The 14213-nt window shown below is 40.4% G+C and overlaps 1 protein-coding gene and 1 pseudogene across 2 annotated transcripts in view; one reads left to right on the top strand and one right to left on the bottom strand.

Annotated features, from left to right (window-relative positions):
• The window catches only part of KIAA1217 (KIAA1217 ortholog), a 669685-nt gene that overhangs the window by 323723 nt on the left and 331749 nt on the right, over nucleotides 1-14213 (top strand). The window lies entirely within an intron of this gene.
• LOC102534916 (AP-3 complex subunit sigma-1-like) lies at nucleotides 7243-7890 on the bottom strand (annotated as a pseudogene).

The following is a 14213-nucleotide window of genomic DNA, read 5'->3' as shown; positions in this document are numbered from 1 at the left end:
ATTAATAATAAACGCTGCACCTTTAGCATTATTACCTAAGCTGTCATAACCAAGACCCTCACTGGGCTGAGCTGTTAAAGGCAATGTACCTCTTTTCAGGAGAATTCAAATTAAACTTGCTTTACCCAAAGTTTAGTCTGAGAACTTTTCTCCAAGTCCTCTTCCCCCTCTTTGTGTAGGGAAGTGATCTCATGCTGCCTGAGGTCATGTGGGATGACGTAGGTGCTGGAGGTGGGCCATGCTGAGCTGGTGAGAAATGTGCAGAAAATCTTGGTGCAGATGGTTCTGCTTTGGGATTTCAGTTATTTTTGCTTTTTAATTTAAACTTTCAATTATGTGCCTTGCTGCCACGTAATAGGGGAATAAGGAGATTAGAGGAGAAACAGGATGAAGAACTCATAGTTGTTACCTGCTGTTTGTTGTATTTGGTCAAGGATGTCAGATAAATAAAATCATTAATGTCAGAAAGTTGCTGGGACTGGGGGTGACAGGGAAGGGAAGGTCACATTCCTTCCCTAAGACCTTAGCCTTGATGTATGAAAGGACACTTGAAGATCTCACTTAGCCACTGGTATATTATAGACTTCATATTTCTAGGTGACATAAGTGAATTCGGGAACATATTCAATAAAAATAATTTCAATGTCTTTAAAGTATATAATCATTAATTTTTAATTCTAAGACTGTTATATTCTTCTCCACTCCCATTGGTGACCGTGATTCTTCACAGCCCTCCCTCTGCCATGTGACTCTACCATTTCTTGTCCTCTGTGTTTGTATCCGACCATTTCTACTTCTCTGTCTCATTTATTTCACACTGAGTTTTGCTCATCCCTGGAGACCTGGCTTAAACGTCCTTTCATCCTGTCCAGACTGACCATCTCGTTCCAGTTTTCCATCGAGTTCTTTCTTTCCTTTTGTATGGCATTCCATTGGCCCATGGTTGTGCCCAATCAGGTCCAGATTCACAGTCACTGGTCACTGGCCCCATGGGTCTCTGCCCATATACCCTGTCCCACCCATATGCCCAATAGCTTTGACTCCCCCTGCCTCCTTCTTCCTTTCTAATAGGGTCTGCATCCTGAGCATCTACAGACTCATCGAGAAACTTGTTGATCATTCTCCCCTGCCATCTCTCACACAAATTATTTCTTTTCATACCCTCTCTGCTCTCAGTCCATCAATTATAGCTTAACCTTTCAATGCAAACTTACTTGCTTTGGGACCACTGGGTATCTGATGTATAACTTGAGCAACACTCCTTTGCTATATTAAAATGTGTGTGATTGCCATGCATTGGGAAGGCTGTATTTCATTATTGCTGGATACCAGATTCCTGTAGCATCTTGTGTGAATCCATGAACTATTAATTTGCATAGTACATACCTCAGCAGCTGATGGTGGTATCCAACTCCCTAAAGAACTTCTAGCAAATATATACCTGTAATATAGAGTTGGCAGAGTACCATGGTGTTCCCGTGTTACACTTTAAGAACTGAAAACTACAAAGAAACAAGTATCCAGGAAACAACCCAAACTGCATCCAGATGCTCATAAAAATCAGAACATCTCCATTGGAATTACTTTTTCATGCACCTAATGACTGACATATATAAACTGTCAATAAGCATTAAATCTATCACCATTGGAATATGTTTTTAATATCATATAATTGATCATTATCATCAACTTTTCCCATCAATTTTTCTGCAAAATCTATAACTGTTTTATAGTTCCTTCAAGAATCCCAAGACTATTGTGAAATCAGTGTAGCAGTTGGTGGTCACAACTTAAACTGACGTTCTTTACCCTAAAGGTGTGAGTTTCCATCCTCCCTTGATATACGTAAAAGATACAAAGTTAACATTTTTCAAGATTGATGAAACAATGACAACAGTTCTTCCCCATGGAAGAATGAGAATACATATCTTTAAATTACTACACGAATGATTGAATTCAAACATAAAGAATTATTCCAGTTCAGTGTTATTGAATATTGAAACATAATAGTACAAGATACGCAATCACCTTCCTTATGTTTTATTAAAAACAGGTTAACACTGTGAGATCCAAGGTGGATTTGGAGACGACTTTAAGCTCTACAAACCTAGGATATTACACTTATGGATAATAGTTCCCCTGTTCTTTGATTACATGATTTTTTTTTCAAGGTATTTTTAACTTTAGAACACTGAAGCAAAGATGTTCAAATTCAACCTTGGAATTTAATACATCATTTCTCTCACCAGAGACATTTCACTGATCCTGTGTTATTTAAAGGCCAAATAGAACTGTTATGGTGCAAATCTGAAAAGAATGTCAGAACAAATGCAGTATGGAGATCACATTTTCACAGAAATGATGATTCCAAGTCTTGTAATTTAATTTGCATGGTTGAATGAACCTGTCTTTCTCCTGCTCCAAAAATACAGCCTACCACATCCCAAACTGCAGCCCTACAAAAAAGAGGCCAAGTCCCTAAGTTAGCATTCTGCAATCGTGCCTACTCCACAACTTCATACCCAGTAACAATTTTTTAATTAAAAATGAATTCTAAGCCCACAAGCCTGTCCTTTTTGAGAAAATGGTGGGAGAAGAAAAGAATTACTCTATTTTTTTTAACTAAAAATGAAGAGACTTAAGAAGAGCTGTGAGATTTATATTTCAGGTGGGGAGCATGTGAACTATCATAGAAAGAAATAAATGGTGTTACCTGGAACCCAAGGAAATAACACTGTTGGCACTTTTTCAGGGAATTTGAAAAAAATTCTTCCTAGGCAAATTTCCCTAGGTTGCTTTGATGAGTATGTTATTAGGATGTAGCTCTCTGTGTCAGTGGGCACAGTTCTGAAAGAGACAGTATCCACATTATCACTAAAAGATGTGTTTATTACTCACAACATAGTCCAACAGTGTAAGGATGAGGAGAGTGAGGGTTCTGCTCTAAACCATCACTCAGGGACCCAACATGTGGCTTTGCAGTTTCTAGAGCCTGTTTTCTCTACATTCAGTCTGCCAATGGGAGCCCATCACAGAGGGTTTCAGGGGGGTTTCCTAGAGCCAGAGCTGGTCATGGTATATACCCCTTCTGCCATCATCCCATTGACTAGAATTCAATCCTATGACCCCATTTAACTGCAGGGGAGACTGAAAAATGAAACCTAAATGGCTGCCAAGAGGAAAAAGAAATAAGATGTGATGAATACCTGAGCAATCTCTGTCCCATCTTCAATAGTTTTGACTCGGGGTTGAGTAACAGGGTATGTGAAAATAGCCCCTTGGTTGGTCCTGAATGCTGGTAGCTTTAAGAAAATATTGGACCGGGGTGTCCATCCCAGGAAGCTGTACCTATATGTTTCCTACTAGGGAGGGTGCTCAGTTTTAGAGACTGTGAGAAGTGTAAGGTAAATCAGATATTATCTCTGACTTCAGGCAGTATACGGTCTCCTAAAGGAGCAGGCTGTCTGTGTAACTAGCTATGTTCTAGCTGATATAATGGGATGTTTGGAAGTTTCCACTGAGACTCCAAGCTCTAACAGATATGAAATCCCAGAGTTAACTACCAGATCAAGATGCAGATTTTCCCCCCAAAAATCAAAAATGGGCTCTATAACCTAAAATTTTCTTATCTACAAAGAGGATCTGTCTAAAAGGTTTCTGAGAGTGGAAGCTGGGAGAGGATTGCATGAAGAGGATATTTACTTAAAAAACAAGTGTAAAACAAAATTGTAAACCATGCTGTGTTTTCACCCACATCCCTAATAATGAGATCTGAGTGCTTTCTGCCACCTCACCTAAGTGCTAGTAAGACTGACTGCAACACGACCATCTTGAGAACTTGCCCCCTGTCTCCTGAGGTTGGGAGTGGGGACACAGTAGACTGTTGTATCCCTCAATTCTGAGAAATCTGGAAGAGGGTATACCATGACTGGTGAGCTGTTCTGATGTCAGGAGCAAAGGAAAGTTGTCAGGCTAAGATCAGCCGGCATGAGGACACCTTAGATTCTGTTCAATATGGCAGCCCAGAGGGGCAATGGGACCTCAACAGAGAAATGCTGAAGGTGGAATGCTAAATACCCAGGGGCTAAGAAAGGAGCCACAGGCTGGACTAGAACTGCTGTGCCTGAGTCAGTAAGTGAGAGAAGACCTCAGATTGGGAGAATCTCTGAAGACCCCACAAAAGTGATCTTGGAGAGAAAGAGCTGGCTTTCCACATTGGACATTTTCTCTCATGATGCTGTCCATCAAAGAGATGTTTCCTCTCCCTCTCACCTCTCTTCCATACCTCAACTTGGGGAGATGGAGGTTGGTCTGAAACAACAATTAGTGAGTGAAGGAGGATGGGAATGAGAAAGATAGAGGAAACCAAACACACTCTTTATGTTGAAGACACCAGCTTACCTGCAGGCAGTCTTGGATGGGAGATGATGATGGTTAGCTTTGAGTGATGGTTCAAGGGCTGATGAATACTGAGCTAGACATTCTTATTTCTGAAATGAGATTGTGTTTTGTAACCAGCAGAGAATGTAGAACCTTTTCTTAACTAGGAATGATCAGAAAAATCATAGTTTTGCTGGAGTTTTCATCGGGAACAGGGGAAGAGCTAATTTCTTTGATCAGGCTTAAAGGGACAGTCACAGGCAAAAGCAGTGCTCTTTCATGACTGCAGCTGACATAGCTGGTTTGATCAGTGTGCCGTTTACGTTTGAATTCTGGTGAAGTGCCCCAGGAGAAGTACAAATAAAGAGCTCTGAGAGGTCAAGTAAAAAGTGCTCGCTTCCAGCTGGAGTGGAAGTGTGCCCAAGGAAAGGATGCATGGAGAAGGAGGCACATGCATCAGACCTTAAAGATAGTGATTTAAATGTGCAGAGATTTGGGATGGAGTGGCTCTGAAGCTTTGTTAAAAGCATTTCTAGCAGAGCAAACAGCATTGAAAAAACAAGGAATGTGTCAATGTAGATTCATCCTTGGTAAAAAAAAAAAAAAAAAAAAAGTACCATTCTGGGGAGTGATACTGATAACAGAGGAGACTATGCCTGGGTGGGGGCAGGAGGTCAGGGGGGATATGGGAAATCTCCCGACTTCCCACTCAATTTGTTGTAAACCTAAAACTACTCTGTAAAAATTGTCTTTAAAAAAAATAGGCAAGGAGACAGGGAAACATAGCAGGTGCATGTAGAGTAGCAATTAGTTCCATTTGGCTGAAGCCAAGCATGGGGCAATAATGGACAGCAAGGTAGAAAGTGTTGGCCTCCAGCTTGGGCGAAAGGCATAAGGCGTGCTTGTCAGCAGGGAGTCCGCGGAAAAGGCAAGGAAGCAAGGACGAGGCAGGCGACCGGGGCAAAAGGAGAACCCCTGTGGCTGAGGTGACCTTCATGGGAGGTAGCCTCATGTCTACCTTACAGTGTCCAACAAGGTACAAGACGTCGGTTTTTATCTAGGTAGACCGAGTTGATATCAAAGAGGGGCTGTGATGACTAAGGCGTGAAAACAAGGAATTTTAGGCAATGGGGATGATAAATGCAATAAGTTGTACTTGAAGGTAGTCATTTCATCTTGGAGTAGGGTTGTGAGTCAGGTCTGTATAGATGGGAAGAGCTTCTTTTCAGACACGTCAGTTCTGTGACCTCTGACAAGTAATCTCACTTCTCTAAGCCTCAATTGCTTCATCTATGAAGCAGTCAGTAATATATGAGCCCTCAATAGACACAAAGATTGTCCAGCATGGTGCCTGGCAACCAGGGAAGCCACCTCTCTTCTCTTCCTTCAAAAGGAGGAGGATGGAGATTCCTGATATGCAGGCTGCTTATCAGGATATGGTCCCCGTCTTGGTGAGGGAACTAGAGGAAAAATCCAGAACCCACAGCAGATGCCCTGTTTCGTGGAACAAGTCGTCAGTGGGAATGAGGGGGGGAGGCCTTAGGACAGTGGGTCTTCAGATCCCCTCAGCATTGAGGTTGGGACGAGGAACACCCCTCCTCTGGCAATTCTGAGTCTGCTGGCCTTGGGTGGGATTGGCTGAGGGACTGGGTGGGGCTGAGTTTGCAGGTCACAAGTCCTCAGTGTTTTAAGATCATCTGGGAGGCAGGAGAAAAATGGAGAGTGGGGAGCAGGAGTTTGAATGTTATTCCAGTACAGCCTCAGGCTCGGAAGGAGGGCAGGGATGGGAGAGGGGAGAGACCTGAGACGTCACATGTCACTGCAGCCAGGCAGGTGACGGGGTGATGGGACAGCTCAGAGAGTGAAAACAGCATGGACCACTGCCTGGAAGCAGAAAGAAATGTAAGAGTCAAGAGATGGGCTCTCGTCATAGTTCTGCTAAGCTTTCTGAGCCTTGATTTCTCCAACCATCCCATGGACTTACAGTGACATTTCACTTACCCATAGGCTGTGATCTGAAACTTCCTCTATGCAAAATTCAGCCAAAACAGAAAAGTAAATTAGAATGGTTTGTATTTTTTGACTAGATACAGCCTTTTTAGTGAGTTTGCAATAATATAAGGCAACAGTCTCCTTACTTTAGAATCTCAAGTAAATAATATTTACAAAGAAAACCACCAATGAAAATTTTTTGAGCCTGGTTCTTCTAGAAAACATTGACTGAGCATTTAACTCTATGCTGCCAGGACATCTGGCTGGCCCTTGAAATTAGCTCAGCATGAGACTGAATTACTCATATTGTTCAATTTTTAAATTTTTTTATTTATTTGTATTTTTTTAAACAGTGATAAAATATACTTTTATTTAGTTTGGTGAGTCAGAGGATCGTAAAAAATATTATTGCTAAAGTAGGTATCAGGCACACAGAAAGGTGCTTTAGAAGTCCAGTTACCTTGGAGTTTAAACTAAGGGAAAGAGGTCATAATGTTTCCATGCTATACATACTTGGTTCTTTAAATAACAATTATGACAAACAACAGAATGAATTAAGGAATGCTGCACTTGTGATTCATACAAAACACCAACATTTTGCATTGTACATAATTTAAAGAAATGCCCCAAACACTTTTCAAAATACTGTAGTAGCCAATACATAGACACATGCCTTAGGTGGCCACAGGAATGCAGTTTAGAAAGGGAAGAAAAAAAATCACACTGGAGCTACTCAATTACTTCAGAATCTCACCGAGCAAGAAAAGCAACATTGAGCTTCCATACTGATTTTACGTAACTTCTATGCAGTACTTTGACTTAAGTCCAAAAGCGAAAGTTAAGACTCTTCTCCTCTATTTTTGGTAAACAACTGCATGGTAAACTTAGATGACTTTTCCCCCTGGATTTTACCTGGGCGTGGCCTTTTAAACTTTTTATTTAAAAGAGGGCAGGTTTGGCACTTTCATACTGATGTCACCCATGTTAATATTTCTTGGGATCTCAGGAAGATTCACATTCTTTACAGCTGATACAGTCCGGGCTGGAGCTCCCGCTAAGCCAGCCTCAGACGTCTCCAGTTTGTTCTGTGCATCAATCTGTGTAACAATCTCATTCATGTTGGTCTCCAACACCATTCCCCCATCACCATTTCTGCAAGAATATTGTGTATCTCGTCTACATGGAAAGTCAAATCCAGTTCACAGACATTTTCAAAACACTTGTCTAATGTTTCCACAAATACTTGAATTAGATCTAAAATGCCAAGTTCACTTTCAGAAGAATCCACACAGAAGACAAAATATAATGTTGCTTAATGTCTATAAATCAGTTTTGTCGTCAGATCCTCCAATTAATAATCCTCCTTTTAGGAAATTACAAACATTTTCATCTCTCTTAAATTCCAAATGGCATGTCTCTCTGATGGTTCGCTGTGGTGTATCTTCACTGTAGGGCTGGTAGAACTTGGAGAGCTGTGGTTTTCCTGTGGTGGCTAAAGATGAGGATCGCCTTAATCATGGCTGAGCCGGGGGAGACGGGGTGGGGGCTCAGGGCCAGGGCCGGGGTCGGGGGAGTGGTGTGTGAGCCTCACATCAGGATCTTGCCATTGGCAGTCCCTCCCCACCCATGCCCTCATGCACCTGAGCTGTGGGCGGGATATTTTTCGATTTTCGATGGCTTACACAACATAAAGTGTACCCTAAAGGTCGACAGTGTTGCCACAGTTGAAAAGATTATTTGGGAATTTTGTTGTTTGTTTGTTTTTGGACCAGGGAGGTATTTAGGTTTATTTATTTACCTATTTATTCATTTATTTTAACAGAGCTACTGGGGATTGAACCCAGAACCTCGTGCATGCTAAGCATGCACTCTACCGCTGAGTTGCACCCTCCCCACCTGAAAGATTATTTTAAATGTTCCATAAACCCTGGTGTCAGGGTCCAAAGTGGGGTATTAAAGGTGGCTTGAATGACGGTGGCATCATTAAAGTGACGTGACTCCTTTGAAGGGGACAGTGCTCATTTACTATGTAAATTCTGGCATATTCTGGCATATTTATTTTAAAAATGCATCCCATAGAGTCACATTTGAGAAAGCACTGATTATTATTAATCCCTTTATAAAAGTAAAAAGATTGATGTCATATTGGACGCTGCCTGGGAACCTGGAGATTGCAGACCTCAAGTTCACCCTCACTGCTGTGGGCAGGATTAGTGTTCTGTCTCTGCCCCTGACAGTCAGGCAGGTTGAAGACTGAATCCTGCCAAGACTCAGCGACTACAGGTGCCCGGGCTTGTCGCCGAACATCCCCGGGCCGCAGGAGAGCGCCTTCCCAGTGGTGATTCAGAACAGAGGCTGACACTTTGCAAACAGCATTATCTTCAGCTCCACCTACACCTCCTTTGAAAGGCCGCACCACATTTGGGCACATCTGCTTTTCTTGAGATGTCTAGTCTAGCGCCATGAAGGTGGGCCCAGAGCCAGCACTCTTTGCCCAGACTTTGTTTCAAATTATTGTGAACTGCGTTCATTTTTAAAGTATGTAGTTTTAAAATGTAGGGTAAAATCCTATTATTACATGAAGTATCATAAGCCGTTTATAACTCTACCAGGATGTGCCAAGCCTGAAAATGGGAACAGTAAAGGCAGTATGTGGCATTTGGAAGGTTTTAGAATTATCAAATCTTAATGACTATGAAGCATTAAGATTTAATGATCTATGTATTCTCTTACTAAACTGTGTTATGACATCTTATTAAAGACACTTCTTTTCTACGCAGGGTCTTATAAAGCCACGGTTTAGGTAGACATGTCAGTTCATAATCGGCAATCCTTTCAAATGCACAAATGATTTTGGGGGATTTATTTAATTGCAGAGGTTGTTTGCTTTGCTTTAAATAACCAAACTTAACATCTAGAACTAACATTCTTAATGTAGATTTGGAAAACATAAAAGAAAAAAATTTTAATCCATAGATAATGACAGTTAACAATAAGACTTGATCAAAAATTAAAACTTACTCTGCAAAACACACCACTGAAAGAATAAAAAGGCAAACTATGGACTGGGAGAGAATATTCCCAAATCACATAGTTGACAGAAAACTTGTACCCAGAATGAATAATGAACACTTAAGACTCAACAGTTAGAAAACAACCTAATTAAAAGCAGCAAATGACTTGCACAAACATTTAACCATAAAGGAGCATATATGGCTGTCAAATAAGCACATGATAAGGTGTTCAACATCATTAGTCATTAGGAAAATGCAAGTTAAACCATGATAAGATACCACGATTAACCTATTAGACTAGATAAAGTTTAAAGACTGGCAATACCACGTGTGGGGGAGAATGCAGAGCGAATGAAACTCACATGCCACTGGTGGGGATGCCAAATGGTACAGCCACTCTGGAAGACAGCTTGGCAGTTTCTTATCAGGTTGAACATACACTTACAATATAATCCAGCAATCCCATTTCTAGGTATTTACCCTAGAGAAATGAAAACTTGTGTTCACACAAAAACTACTATACAGATATTCATAGATTTATTTATAATCTCCAAAAACTGATGACCACCTTAATCTTATCAGAGGGGGAGTGGGTTAAACATACTGTGATAAATACTGTTGACCTAAAACAAATAGACAGCCAGCTATTTCTCCAGCAAAGATGGGTTTTATTCGGGATCAGCAGAGAACTGCAGTTCTGAATCTGCAACCATGGTGAGCCATGTGCAAGTCCTGGAAGGGCGAGGCAAGGAAAATGCTTTCATAGAGGGGAAAAGGAAGTTGGGAGGACTATTGTAAACAAAAAGTCCATGGCTTGTCATTGGCTGAGTTCTTGCCAGGAAAGAAGTCTTTCTTTGTCCTGTTGGACAATCAGTGCAGGGGATGACAGCTCCCCTTCTGATCTCTGAACTCTGAGGTTTCTGTTTATTAAATTTTTTACAATTCATATAAGGGAATGGTCCTCATCCATAAAACGGAATGAAATTTTGATACATACTTGTATATATTAAACAACTTGTATAAATCGGAAGATAGTTATGCCGATTAGAAGAAGTCAGAAAAAAAAGTTTACCTAATATATGACTCCATTTATATGACATTCTCAAAAACCAGAAGGATAGTGACAGAAGATCAGTGGTTAGGTGTTAGGGGATGTGTGACCACAACTGGATAGCAAGAGGGAACTTTGCTGAGTGATAGAACTTTTAGGTATCCTGATGGTCGTAGCAGTTATATGAAACTAGATATGTGTTTAAGTTCATGAAACTGTTAAATTCATAGCCTACACACATACTCACACAAAAATCAACTTTGTTGTATATCAATTAAAAATAAGTAACAGCATGACTAGGCATAGGGACTAGGGTTTCTATGAGATAAAAATAATTTTATTGGTAAATTATGACAGCATAAAAATTTTTTAAAGTAGTTCCAGAATTTTAGTGGTCTTTATCCTATAGGTTACAGCATATTTGAGAGCAGTCATCACATTTTTGCAGAAAAAGATTGTCCTCTCCCCTTTTCCAGCTTAGAAATCTTTATTTTGCAATATTCAGGCCATCACAGAATTTGTCTAGTCATCCACACTAATCTTTTTCATACAGTTGCTCTGCACTGCTGGCATGTAAATTTTGATAATGGAAAGAGTTACTTGATTAAGAAATTGAGTCTTTGTTCAAGGGTCTCCTGAGGTTTTCTTTGGTGATGGAAACAAAATGATCCAATGCACAGAGTTAGGGAGCTTGCCTTCCCAGACTGTAAGTGGACAGAGGTCTGCGGACAGGATAGAGCATGAGGGATGTAAAAGATGACCCCTTGGAGATAGAAGGAATGATTTCTGGATCAAAGAGTATCTTATTCAAAGTCCAGAGATTTCCATTGTATTGAAGACTAATCCTGCCTGCTTGGCTCAAAATTGCACAAAGGGGAGTTTTTTGGAAGGACAAAGGATCAGCTCAGGATGTAGTGAAATGCAAATTCTTAAGTTGAAGTGAGGTCGTTTTCTTGCCTTGACTATGGATTCAAGCCCTCAGGTATTTAGTGAGTGACAGTGTCCTGATCTCTGCTAGCGTGTTCTAGCTGGAAGACTTGGTTTGGGGGAGGCGGCTGGCCTCCTTTGAGTCGTGGTTCTGGCACAGGTGACTCCATGCTCGCACCTCCGTGATCTGTCTTTAGGCTCTCAGGGCTTTTGTGACTTCGTGGCAACCACACTGAGAAAGGAGGGCTGGGTGATTTCTTTGTGGGGGTGTTGAGCCTTTGGGTATTCAGTTTTGGCAAATTTTTAAAGTGACAAATATCTCAATGAGAAATAAACTTGAGATGTATCGTGGATGAGAATGATAATAACTATTTCTTCCAGAACAAATGGATTAAAAAAAAAAGAAAGAAAGGAATACATGAGAGTTAGTGTTGATCTTGCAACAGCATTTAAATATCTGTGCGGGTTGGGTAAAGAATTTATTAGCAATGTTTTTCACCCTCAGATGGTTATTAGCATTGTAAATTAGCATTGTTCTTAACCCTCTGATGATTCCATTGGAGAGGGTCAGATCATGACTCCAGAGTATTTCTGTGGAATTCTGAGTTCAGACACTGGATTGAACAGCTGTGGTCTAATTATATTCAGCCACTGTTCCTTAACAAATACGTATCTGAGGTTCATCAAACTTCTGATGCCAAAAAGACATAGAAGATAAAAGCCAATTGAATCTGATCTCTACTTTGGATCACTTGGAAGGAGCCAAGATCAACACATATTTATATAGTACAAGTTTATGGTGCTGTCATATTTATTTTTTAAATGATATTTTAATTGACTTATTAAAAATTCGAACCAAGTAACCCACAACAATGATGATAATATAAATAATGATTAGATTCTTAGGCTATCCTTTGAGGATCTATTTAATCTATAATAAACCTGGACCTTGGAAACTTATCATCACATACAACCTCTTTCTCTTGGAAAATGTATTTCAATTTCAGACACAGAATAGAAGGCACACACTGTTCCATCCAGGCAGCTAAGGAAGGACCCGTTTACCCTCTCACTGGGTGACCCAGTGGGCAGACTACACTTTTTCTCAGGATAGAAACAAAGCACAAACACTAAAATCTTTGCTATGGGGTGAAAATTTGTGTCCCCCTCAAATTCACATGTTGAAATCCTGGTCTCCAAGGTGACAGGACCTTTGGGAGGTACACGGTCATGAGGGCAGAGCCCTAATAATTGAGATTAGTGCCCTCATGAAAGAGACACAGGAGAGCTAGCTTGCCCCTTCTGCCATGTGACAGCAGACAGCAGTCTGCACCCCAGAGGGTCCTCACTAGAACCTGACCCTGTTGGCACCTGATCTCGGTCTTCCGGCCTCCAGAATGGTGAGGAATACACTTCTGTTGTTTATAAGCCACTCAGTCTCTGGTATTTTTGCTCTTGCAGCCTGAAGAGACTAAGACAAACAAACAAAAAAAATTGAATAAAAATGCTTTATATAAATATTTATATTTGAGACGAAGATTTGAGCACTCATGGGAAAAATTAGAACTTTGTTGAGCTTCCTTAATTCAGTTTAATTAACTTTTCTGTCGACTCATATAGAGAGATTGCCAGCGCCTCAGGAAGTCCTACTCAGGCTTCATTCCCTCAACCCTGTCAACCTATTTCTTTCTTCCTCAGTTTCCAAAGTGTTGGTCCCAGTGATGGAACCTGCACTTGGGGTGTCATATCCTCCAGGGAAGCAAGCAGTGAGGGCCCTGGCAGAGGTGGGCTTTATGACATGGAGTGGCTAGGAGGGTAAATCTTCTGTTAAGTGTTAGTACCACACACACGCACACGCACACACACACGAACAGTAATTATTAAAAAGGGTGTGGGAGGAACTTTTGGGAAGTGATGGATATGATTATGGTCTTCATGGTGGTGATGGTTTCATGGTTGTATACTTATCCCCAAACTCATGAAGTCGTAAGCAACTAAAACATACACAGCTTTGTACATACCAGTAATGTAAAGTGGTTTCTTGAGTCAAGTAAAGTCAAGTGGTTTTTCTTGAGTTTCAACTAGAAATTGACCAGAATCAAAAGTTTGATCCAAGTGTTCAGAACCAAAGTTTGATTTGGGGAATGTTCAGAAACCAGCCTATTGAAGATGAAAGTCATTTGATTAAAATAAAAAAGAGACACAATTTATTGATTATACTGAAGTTGAAATTGGGTGATAATAAGTATTCCCCTGTGTCTCGTGACTGGGTTCAGCTTACCTGTCACACAGGAAATTTCTACATAAGGCCAGGCAGATCCTGTACACATACACTGATTCTCCTCTTCATTCCTTTGCCTTTCTACTTGGAATGTAATATGAGCCACATATGTAATTTTAAATTTTCTAGGGGCCACATTTTAAAACAGTAAAAAGAAGTAGGTGAAATTAATTTTGATGATGTATTTGATTTAACCTGATAGTTCAAAACTATTAGCTCAACATATAATCAATATTAAAAACATTAGTGAGATATTTTCCACTCTTCTCTTTTTACTAAGTCTTCAAAATTCAGTGTGTATTTTTCCCTCCAGCACAACTCAATTCAGACATTAAATTTTCATTAGAAATACTTGATCTGGATTTAGACTTCATAAAATTTACAATCGAAAATGCAGATTCACATACTCAAGTTGTCCCAAACATACCTCAATGTTTTCATATAAGTTAATCAAGTGTTTAAATTTATGTATATAGATTGAGGGGCCTGGAAAAGGGGATCTCTTTGCTAAATTATATGATTCAACATTCTTAGACATGGCCTTCGTGTGGGTAAGTGTCAAGGCATT

This window comes from Vicugna pacos, chromosome 35 (genome assembly GCF_048564905.1).
Source record: "Vicugna pacos chromosome 35, VicPac4, whole genome shotgun sequence".
Lineage (NCBI taxonomy): Eukaryota > Metazoa > Chordata > Mammalia > Artiodactyla > Camelidae > Vicugna > Vicugna pacos.
This window is presented reverse-complemented; position numbering and strand designations above follow the sequence as displayed.